This window comes from Procambarus clarkii, chromosome 36, assembly GCF_040958095.1.
Source record: "Procambarus clarkii isolate CNS0578487 chromosome 36, FALCON_Pclarkii_2.0, whole genome shotgun sequence".
Classification (NCBI taxonomy): Eukaryota; Metazoa; Arthropoda; class Malacostraca; order Decapoda; family Cambaridae; genus Procambarus; species Procambarus clarkii.
The window spans coordinates 14,482,209-14,492,181 of record NC_091185.1 but is presented as its reverse complement, the minus strand read 5'-3'; the positions used below and the strand labels follow the sequence as shown (position 1 = coordinate 14,492,181).

Below are 9,973 nucleotides of genomic sequence, written 5' to 3'. Positions count from 1 at the left end.
TAGTGGATCCTATACCCATACTACTTCGTCGTAGCCCCTAAATCAACAACAACAACATTCCCATCCAACACTTGGTAGTAGACATCATACCATCCTGTTTGCAGTAGTTTACCCCATAGCCATTCCAATGTAACGTCGTTTTCTGTTGACATTCCTATAATACATTCTTTAAAGATTTTTAAAGCATAAACTAGTGTATATTATGTTGATTGTTGAAGCACTCCTATTATATGTAATAATTCATAGTGCTTATTATAATTTACCGAGAACAACTAATATTTTTCAAAACAAAACTGCGAGCGTTCAATAGGATGTAGCTGATCCGTTATATTCTAAGAGCATGGACAATAGTAGGTATATTTCACAACACATGTGGGACTGCCAAACTAAAATTTTCATTAAAATTGAACCAATCACGACTATTCTGCTGTCTACAGCATTTGGACGGGTACTATGAAACGTAAATTGGTACGTGAGGAAGAGTTAGTGCCTTGAAAAAAATATTCAGATTCAGATTCAGATGTTTCAGATTCAGATGTTTATTCAGGTAAGGTATATACATACAAGTGATGTTACATTAATGGATTGATATATAGATAGATCTAGTACATACAATGCCTAAAGCCACTATTACGCAATGCGTTTCGGGCAAGTTATATTCCATATAACTGGAATATATCACATATGTACTTATTCATAAGCAAAATATTGACTATAAGCATTAAGTCATATATGTGCTGTCTTGTGCGAGAATGGGTTGCAATAATAGGTCATTCTCTTCAAGCTTTGGGCTGTCGTAGGATGGGGCGCACCTCAGAAAGTAGGTTAGCCTCGGAAGGGATAGGCATTTAGTGACAAGATATAAAGCATTGTGTGCATCGATCTCACCTATCCTGTCTTCCATCCTCTTGACGTCTGTGATTTTCTTATCAAGGATCTCCTCAATGACGTTAGACCCGAGGGGGGGCTCCAAGGAGAGTGCTGTTCACAGCCCTAACCGCATGGGCTCCAGGCAAGGCAAACCTTATTCTAGCTATGATGTTTGGGTTGGAGGAGACTACCTTACACTTGGAAGGGTTCAGGAAGAGACCCAGGCCTACTTCTTGCTCACATATTTTTATGATGTCTTCCAAGAGGTAGTCTAGGGTGCCAGCTATAGTCCCATCATCCAAAAACCAGATGTTGAAATCGCTGGACAAGCTTTCAATTATTTCTTTTATGACTAAGCAGAAAAGAAGAGGAGCTAGGGGATCACCATGCTGAAAACCTTCATATGATCTGATTTCGTGTTCCCCAAAGAGCAGTTTTGGCTCACCACTGTAGCACGATAGTGTGAACGGGTAGAGGGGAAATGAAATTACATGACCTAAGACCTTATCATGACCATGTCCTTATCTCAATTATGGTATTTGTACTTGAGGTTCTACTACCCAAAATCATTTACGTCCTCTAATTACTCAACACAAAGCTGCTATTAGGACAATATCCAACTCTGGCCCCAGACATCACTCGGTACCCTTACTCAAATCTCTGAATATGTTAGATATTAAGTCCCTGCACATCCTCTCATTTGTATTTCATATATATAAAACGCTGAACTGTAATGTCAATACTGACCCTAAAAGCTTCCTAGAAGGTTGTAACAGAACCCACGAGCACCACACCAGAAACAAATACCTATTTGATATTCCAAGAGTACGACTTAATCAAACTATAAATACTCTACAAATCAAAGGACCCAGAATGTTGAATGACTTTCCTAGTCATGTAAGACTGTACTTCTCCCAACCAGTTTAAGATAAAAAGTAAGCACTACCTAATTAACTCCCTGTAACCTACCTTACCCCTAAATGTCAACCCATGTCTGCTATTTTAAACAATGCTGTTTGTCGACCAAATTGTATATTTGCTATTTTTCTGCCATATTTCCCCTTTTTTAATTTTATTAGAGGGGGTCATATTACCAAAAAATGCGATAAATAAAATCTGGTTCCATTTCAATCAAACTTTTTTGACTAGTAGTATGTCAAATTTGGTTCAACTGGCCCAAGTCTCAGCGTCGTAGCATAAACAGGAAGGGAGAAAAAAAATATTGAATTTTGTGTTTAAAATTTTCCAAAATGGTCAAAAATTATTTAGTTTTATGTAAAAATAAATGAGATTATTTTTCTCGTATTTTTTTTCAAATTTTTTATCGACCGATTTGCATGAAACTTATACACCTTACAGAACATAAGAATATCTGTAAGGAGGCAAATTTTGAAAGAAATTGGTTGAAGTCAACTTCAACCACAGGAGGCAGAATCTTTGATCTTATTTATTGTCAATTAACATAAAAGTACTTCACAGCTTTCATTTTTTTCAATTTAAATTAAATTTACATCTTATATGTAAAGTTTTCGTCTCTACAGACTGTAGTAAGTACTTGTTTGCTAAGTTCATTTATTGATTTTATACTTCATTTTCAAACATGAAATATTGGCATATATTTTTGGGGAACTTTGACTACTTGTATTAGTAAAACTAAGCATATTTTGGATAGTCCTTGAAAAACAAATCCTTTATTATATGCTAATGTATTAGATGAGTGTCATAGAAATTATTTAATTTTAAACTTGTGGTTTGTGAAATTTATTGAAAATGTGTAAAATTCGTTGGAAAAAAACAAAAAAACAATAACTCCCTATCTATTTAGGGTGCGATACTGAAACATAAAACAGTTGCAGCCCTTTTTGTATCCAACTAGTAAAAAAAGTTTGGTTGACATTAAACAACATTTAAAAGTCGTGTAATATGGCACCTTATCTCAACACAATTTATACTTTAATCTCAATTAGTATTAAGTTTTAGTCTTAGTGTTTTTCCTGACCGAAACGCTTTGCGTAATGGTGGCTTTAGGCATTGTATGTACTAGCTCTATCTATGAGTCCATCAATGTTCGTATCACACCTTGTATGTATGTACTTTACCTGAATAAACATTTGAATTTAAATTTGAAAAGACATTTCCCCGGAAATGGCGATGTATGGCTATAGATTTTTTTGTACAAATGGAGGGGGTTGGTAAGACTGATAGAGGCTTTAGGTAAGATTGATGGAAGGGGTTGGTAAGACTGATGGAGGGGGTTGGTAAGACTGATGGAGGGGGTTGGCAAGACTGGTGGAAGGGGTTGGTAAGCCTGGTGGAAAGGGTTGGTAAGCCTGGTGGAAAGGGTTGGTAAGCCTGGTGGAAGGGGTTGGCAAGATTGGTGGAAGGGGTTGGTAAGACTAACGGAGGGGGTTCTTAAGACTGATGTAGAGGCTGGTAAGACTGACGGAAGGGGTTGGCAAGCCTGACGGAAGGGGTTGGCAAGACTGGTGTAGAGGCTGGTAAGACTGACGGAAAGGGTTTGCAAGCCTGACGGAGGGGGTTGGCAAGCCTGGTGTAGAGGCTGGTAAGACTGACGGAAAGGGTTTGCAAGCCTGACGGAGGGGGTTGGCAAGCCTGGTGTAGAGGCTGGTAAGACTGACGGAAGGGGGTTGGCAAGCCTGGTGTAGAGGCTGGTAAGACTGACGGAAGGGGTTAGCAAGCCTGGTGGAAGGGGTTGGCAAGCCTGACGGAAGGGGTTGGCAAGACTGGTGTAGAGGTTGGTAAGACTGACGGAAGGGGTTGGCAAGCCTGGTGGAAGGGGTTGGCAAGCCTGACGGAAGGGGTTGGCAAGACTGGTGTAGAGGCTGGTAAGACTGACGGAAAGGGTTGGCATGCCTGGTGTAGAGGCTGTTAAGACTGATGGAAGGGGTTGGCAAGCCTGGTGTAGAGGCTGTTAAGACTGACGGAAGGGGTTGGCAAGCCTGGTGTAGAGGCTGGTAAGACTGATGGAAGGGGTTGGCAAGCCTGGTGGAAGGGGTTGGTAAGACTGACGGAAGGGGTTGGCAAGCCTGGTGGAAGGGGTTGGTAAGACTGACGGAAGGGGTTGGCAAGACTGGTATAGAGGTTGGTAAGACTGACGGAAGGGGTTGGCAAGACTGGTGTAGAGGTTTGTAAGACTGAGGGAAGGGGTTGGCAAGACTGGTGTAGAGGTTGGTAAGACTGACGGAAAGGGTTGGCAAGACTGGTGTAGAGGTTTGTAAGACTGAGGGAAGGGGTTGGCAAGACTGGTGTAGAGGTTGGTAAGACTGGCGGAAGGGGTTGGCAAGACTGGTGTAGAGGTTGGTATGACTGACAGAAGGGGATGGCAAGACTGGTGTAGAGGTTGGTAAGACTGACAGAAGGGGTTGGCAAGACTGGTGTAGAGGCTGGTAAGACTGACGGAAGGGGTTGGCAAGACTGGTGTAGAGGCTGTTAAGACTGACGGAAGGGGTTGGCAAGCCTGGTGTAGAGGCTGTTAAGACTGACGGAAGGGGTTGGCATGCCTGGTGTAGAGGCTGGTAAGACTGACGGAAGGGGTTGGCAAGCCTGGTGTAGAGGCTGTTAAGACTGACGGAAGGGGTTGGCAAGCCTGGTGTAGAGGCTGGTAAGACTGATGGAAGGGGTTGGCAAGCCTGGTGGAAGGGGTTGGTAAGACTGACGGAAGGGGTTGGCAAGCCTGGTGGAAGGGGTTGGTAAGACTGAAGGAAGGGGTTGGCAAGACTGGTATAGAGGTTGGTAAGACTGACGGAAGGGGTTGGCAAGACTGGTGTAGAGGTTTGTAAGACTGAGGGAAGGGGTTGGCAAGACTGGTGTAGAGGTTGGTAAGACTGACGGAAGGGGTTGGCAAGACTGGTGTAGAGGTTTGTAAGACTGAGGGAAGGGGTTGGCAAGACTGGTGTAGAGGTTTGTAAGACTGAGGGAAGGGGTTGGCAAGACTGGTGTAGAGGTTGGTAAGACTGACGGAAGGGGTTGGCAAGACTGGTGTAGAGGTTGGTAAGACTGACAGAAGGGGATGGCAAGACTGGTGTAGAGGTTGATGCGAGCCTCATATAACGTGTTGGGACATTTATGTCTGGAGTGTTGTTGTGAGCGGTTGTGTTCCCTCGCCTCCCCGGACAGACAGACCTCTGCGGCCTCCACCCCTCCAAGGTAAGCTGTAGGTCCTTTATATATTTTATTACTAATAAAAACTGCTTTAAATTTGATGAACCACTCTAAGAATTACTGTCAGCATAAAGATATACTTAAGAAACGCAGAAAATTAAGAGTACAAATTCTTCAAAGTTTACATTCATTTTTTAGAGTTTGTCCTGAAAGTAAGTAGCTTAATAATCAAGATTAAATACTAAATTAAACGCTCACAGGGTAGGCTAATGGGATCATACTAACAGAACTAAACTAAAAAGCATGTATTATGTCATTATATCTCATGATACAGCCTTTCTAGTCTTCAAGAAACATTTTCCCAGCGCCATTCTATATATCACATATCGCAGATAACATTTTATTTGCTTCCGGAAGGCTGTGAATTACAGCACTTTAGAGAAATTCCAGTTTTCAGTTGCCAAGTAGGGGAAGCCTATTGACAATTACCAAGATGGTGGTTGTAGGCGCCGCTACTAGGATATTTTTAGCGCCTAGAGGGGCAGAGGTGACGATGCTGAGGCTTGGATGAGAAGATAGATGATTGGTTGTAGTTGCTCGACGTAACACATCAACACGTAACCCAAAGTTATGTCATCAGTGAGCACGCTCTTCCTGACCTCTTCTTGGGGCAGGTGACACTACTCAACATTTGGTGGTGGGCGGAAGTACTTCTACAAGCACTTCAGTCATGTTGGTGGACTCTACTGGACAGAAGCTACAAGTACTCCAGCTTTGTGAATGCACTCTAATGGACAGGAGTTATACGTACTCCAGTCCTGTTACACATTCTGTTCAGTAGAGTCCACTATAAGACTGGAGTACTTGTAGCGTCTGTCCAATAGAGTCCGCCAATAGGACTGGACTTCCACATACTCCAGTGAAGCTGAAGTCTTTACATGAATTATTTCAAATTAATTAAAAAAATAATTTTTGAGATATATAAAAGAGTTGTTACATTCTTGTACAGCCACTAGTACGCGTAGTGTTTCGGGCAGGTCCCTGGAATACGACCCCCGCCGTATTGCGCCCAGTAAATCCTCCCCGGCCAGGATACGAACCCATGACACAGGAGTAATAATAATAATAATGGCAGTCGTCGTATCTGATTGCGTCTGAATATTGAGCTTTTCCCAAAACATTAAATTAACTAACAGTTTAATAAGCACTTGAGTAGTGCCTAAGATGTGTACGGCTCTCGGCGCGTGTTGGTAATACAGAACGAGATATGTGTCTCCGGGGTCATGACACCTGTGTATCTCCCTCACGTCATGACACCTATGTATCTCCCACAGGTCATGACACCTATGTATCTCCCCCAGGGTCATGACACCTATGTATCTCCCTCACGTCATGACACCTATGTATCTTTCCCAGGGTCATGACACCTATGTATCTCCCTCACGTCATGACACCTATGTATCTCCCACAGGTCATGACACCTATGTATCTCCCTCAGGTCATGACACCTATGTATCTTTCCCAGGGTCATGACACCTATGTATCTCCCTCAGATCATGACACCTATGTATCTCCCTCAGGTCATGACACCTATGTATCTTTCCCAGGGTCATGACACCTATGTATCTCCCTCACGTCATGACACCTATGTATCTCCCACAGGTCATGACACCTATGTATCTCCCTCAGGTCATGACACCTATGTATCTCCCTCAGGTCATGACACCTATGTATCTTTCCCAGGGTCATGACACCTATGTATCTCCCTCAGATCATGACTCCTATGTATCTCCTCCAGGTCATGACACCTATGTATCTTTCCCAGGTCATGACACCTATGTATCTCCCCAGGGTCATGGCATCTATGATGTATCTCCCCCAGGTCATGACACCTATGTATCTCCCTCAGGTCATGACACCTATGTATCTTTTCCAGGTCATGACACCTATGTATCTCCCCAGGGTCATGACTCCTATGTATCTCCCCCCAGGGTCATGACACCTATGTATCTCCCCCCAGGGTCATGGCATCTATGTATCTCCCCCCAGGGTCATGACACCTATGTATCTCCCCCCAGGGTCATGGCATCTATGTATCTCCCCCCAGGGTCATGACGCCTATGTATCTCCCCCCAGGGTCATGGCATCTATGTATCTCCCCCCAGGGTCATGGCATCTATGTATCTCCCCCAGGTCATGACACCAATGTATCTCCCCCAGATCTTGACACCTATGTATCTCCCCCAGGGTCATGACACCTATGTATCTCCCCCAGGTCATGACACCTATGTATCTCCCCCCAGGGTCATGGCATCTATGTATCTCCCCCAGGGTCATGACACTTATGTATCTCCCCCAGGTCATGACACCTATGTATCTCACCCAGGTCAAGGCATCTATGTATCTTCCCCAGGGTCATGACACCTATGTATCTCCCCCAGGTCATGGCACCTATGTATCTCACCCAGGTCAAGGCATCTATGTATCTTCCCCAGGGTCATGACATCTATGTATCTCCCCCAGGTCACGGGCGTCGGCGATACATAAAATTCACCTAATCTTTGTGTTATCTTAAACAAATCTTGGATGATCTCTCTAACAGGAAAATTCAAACCGGAGGAGAAAACTCTGTGAACCAGGAGAACCAGTGGAGATGTTCCTAGAGAACCACCGGAGTTGTCCTTAGAGAACTACTGGGGTTGTCCCTAGAGAACCACCGGAGTTGTCCTTAGAGAACTACTGGGGTTGTCCCTAGAGAACCACCGGAGTTGTCCTCAGAGAACTACTGGGGTTGTCCCTAGAGAACCACCGGAGTTGTCCTTAGAGAACTACTGGGGTTGTCCCTAGAGAACCACCGGAGTTGTCCTTAGAGAACTACTGGGGTTGTCCCTCGAGAACCACCGAGGTTGTCCGTAGAGAACTACTGGGGTTGTCCCTAGAGAACCACCGGGGTTGTCCCTAGAGAACTACTGGGGTTGTCCCTAGAGAACCACCGGGGTTGTCCCTAGAGAACCACCAGGGTTGTCCCTAGAGAACCACCGGAGTTGTCCTTAGAGAACAACTGGGGTTGTCCCTAGAGAACCACCGGAGTTGTCCTTAGAGAACTACTGGGGTTGTCCCTAGAGAACCACCGGGGTTGTCCCTAGAGAACTACTGGGGTTGTCCCTAGAGAACCACCGGGGTTGTCCCTAGAGAACTACTGGGGTTGTCCCTAGAGAACCACCGGGGTTGTCCCTTGAGAACTACTGGGGTTGTCCCTAGAGAACCACCGGGGTTATCCCTAGAGAACTACTGGGGTTGTCCCTAGAGAACCACCGGGGTTGTCCCTAGAGAACTACTGGGGTTGTCCCTAGAGAACCACCGGGGTTGTCCCTAGAGAACTACTGGGGTTGTCCCTAGAGAACCACCGGGGTGGTCCCTAGAGAACCACCGGGGTTGTCCCTAGAGAACCACCGGGGTTGTCCTTAGAGAACTACTGGGGTTGTCCCTAGAGAACCACCGGGGTTGTCCCTAGAGAACTACTGGGGTTGTCCCTAGAGAACCACCGGGGTTGTCCCTAGAGAACCACCGGGGTTATCCGTAGAGAACTACTGGGGTTGTCCCTAGAGAACCACCGGGGTTGTCCCTAGAGAACTACTGGGGTTGTCCCTAGAGAACCACCGGGGTTGTCCCTAGAGAACTACTGGGGTTGTCCCTAGAGAACCACCGGGATTGTCCCTAGAGAACCACCGGGGTTGTCCCTAGAGAACCACCGGGGTTGTCCCTAGAGAACTACTGGGGTTGTCGCTAGAGAACCACCGGGGTTGTCCCTAGAGAACCACCGGGGTTGTCCCTAGAGAACTACTGGGGTTGTCCCTAGAGAACCACCGGGATTGTCCCTAGAGAACTACTGGGGTTGTCCCTAGAGAACCACTGGGTTGTCCCTAGAGAACTACTGGGGTTGTCCCTAGAGAACCACCGGGGTTGTCCCTAGAGAACTACTGGGGTTGTCCCTAGAGAACCACCGGGGTTGTCCCTAGAGAACCACCGAAGCAGTCCTTAGAGAACTACTGGGGGTTGTCCCTAGAGAACCACCGGGGTTGTCCTTAGAGAACTACTGGGGTTGTCCGTAGAGAACCACCGGGGTTGTCCCTAGAGAACTACTGGGGTTGTCCCTAGAGAACCGCCGGGGTTGTCCCTAGAGAACCACCGGAGTTGTCCTTAGAGAACTACTGGGGTTGTCCCTAGAGAACCACCGGGGTTGTCCCTAGAGAACTACTGGGGTTGTCCCTAGAGAACCACCGGGGTTGTCCCTAGAGAACTACTGGGGTTGTCCCTAGAGAACCACCGGGGTTGTCCCTAGAGAACTACTGGGGTTGTCCCTAGAGAACCACCGGGGTTGTCCCTAGAGAACCACCGGAGCAGTCCTTAGAGAACTACTGGGGTTGTCCCTAGAGAACCACCGGGGATGTCCCTAGAGAACTACCGGAGTTGTCCTCAGAGAACTACTGGGGTTGTCCCTAGAGAACCACCGGAGTTGTCCTTAGAGAACTACTGGGGTTGTCCCTAGAGAACCACCGGAGTTGTCCTTAGAGAACTACTGGGGTTGTCCCTCGAGAACCACCGAGGTTGTCCCTAGAGAACTACTGGGGTTTTCCCTATAGAGAACCACCGGGGTTGTCCCTAGAGAACTACTGGGGTTGTCCCTAGAGACCCACCGGGGTTGTCCCTAGAGAACCACCGGGGTTATCCGTAGAGAACTACTGGGGTTGTCCCTAGAGAACCACCGGGGTTGTCCCTAGAGAACTACTGGGGTTGTCCCTAGAGAACCACCGGGGTTGTCCCTAGAGAACTACTGGGGTTGTCCCTAGAGAACCACCGGGGTTGTCCCTAGAGAACCACCGGGGTTGTCCCTAGAGAACCACCGGGGTTGTCCCTAGAGAACTACTGGGTTGTCGCTAGAGAACCACCGGGGTTGTCCCTAGAGAACCACCGGGGTTGT

At 46.4% G+C, this 9,973-nt stretch overlaps 1 protein-coding gene across 1 annotated transcript in view; it reads left to right on the top strand.

Moving 5' to 3' along the window:
* Positions 1-4,952: 4,952 nt before the first annotated feature.
* LOC123756212 (sulfotransferase 1E1-like) overlaps positions 4,953-9,973 on the top strand; it is a 185,687-nt gene continuing 180,666 nt past the window's right edge. Inside the window, exon 1 of the mRNA XM_069336562.1 lies at positions 4,953-5,037. The gene's annotated coding sequence lies outside the window, so the exon portion shown is untranslated. The remainder of the gene's footprint in view (positions 5,038-9,973) is intronic.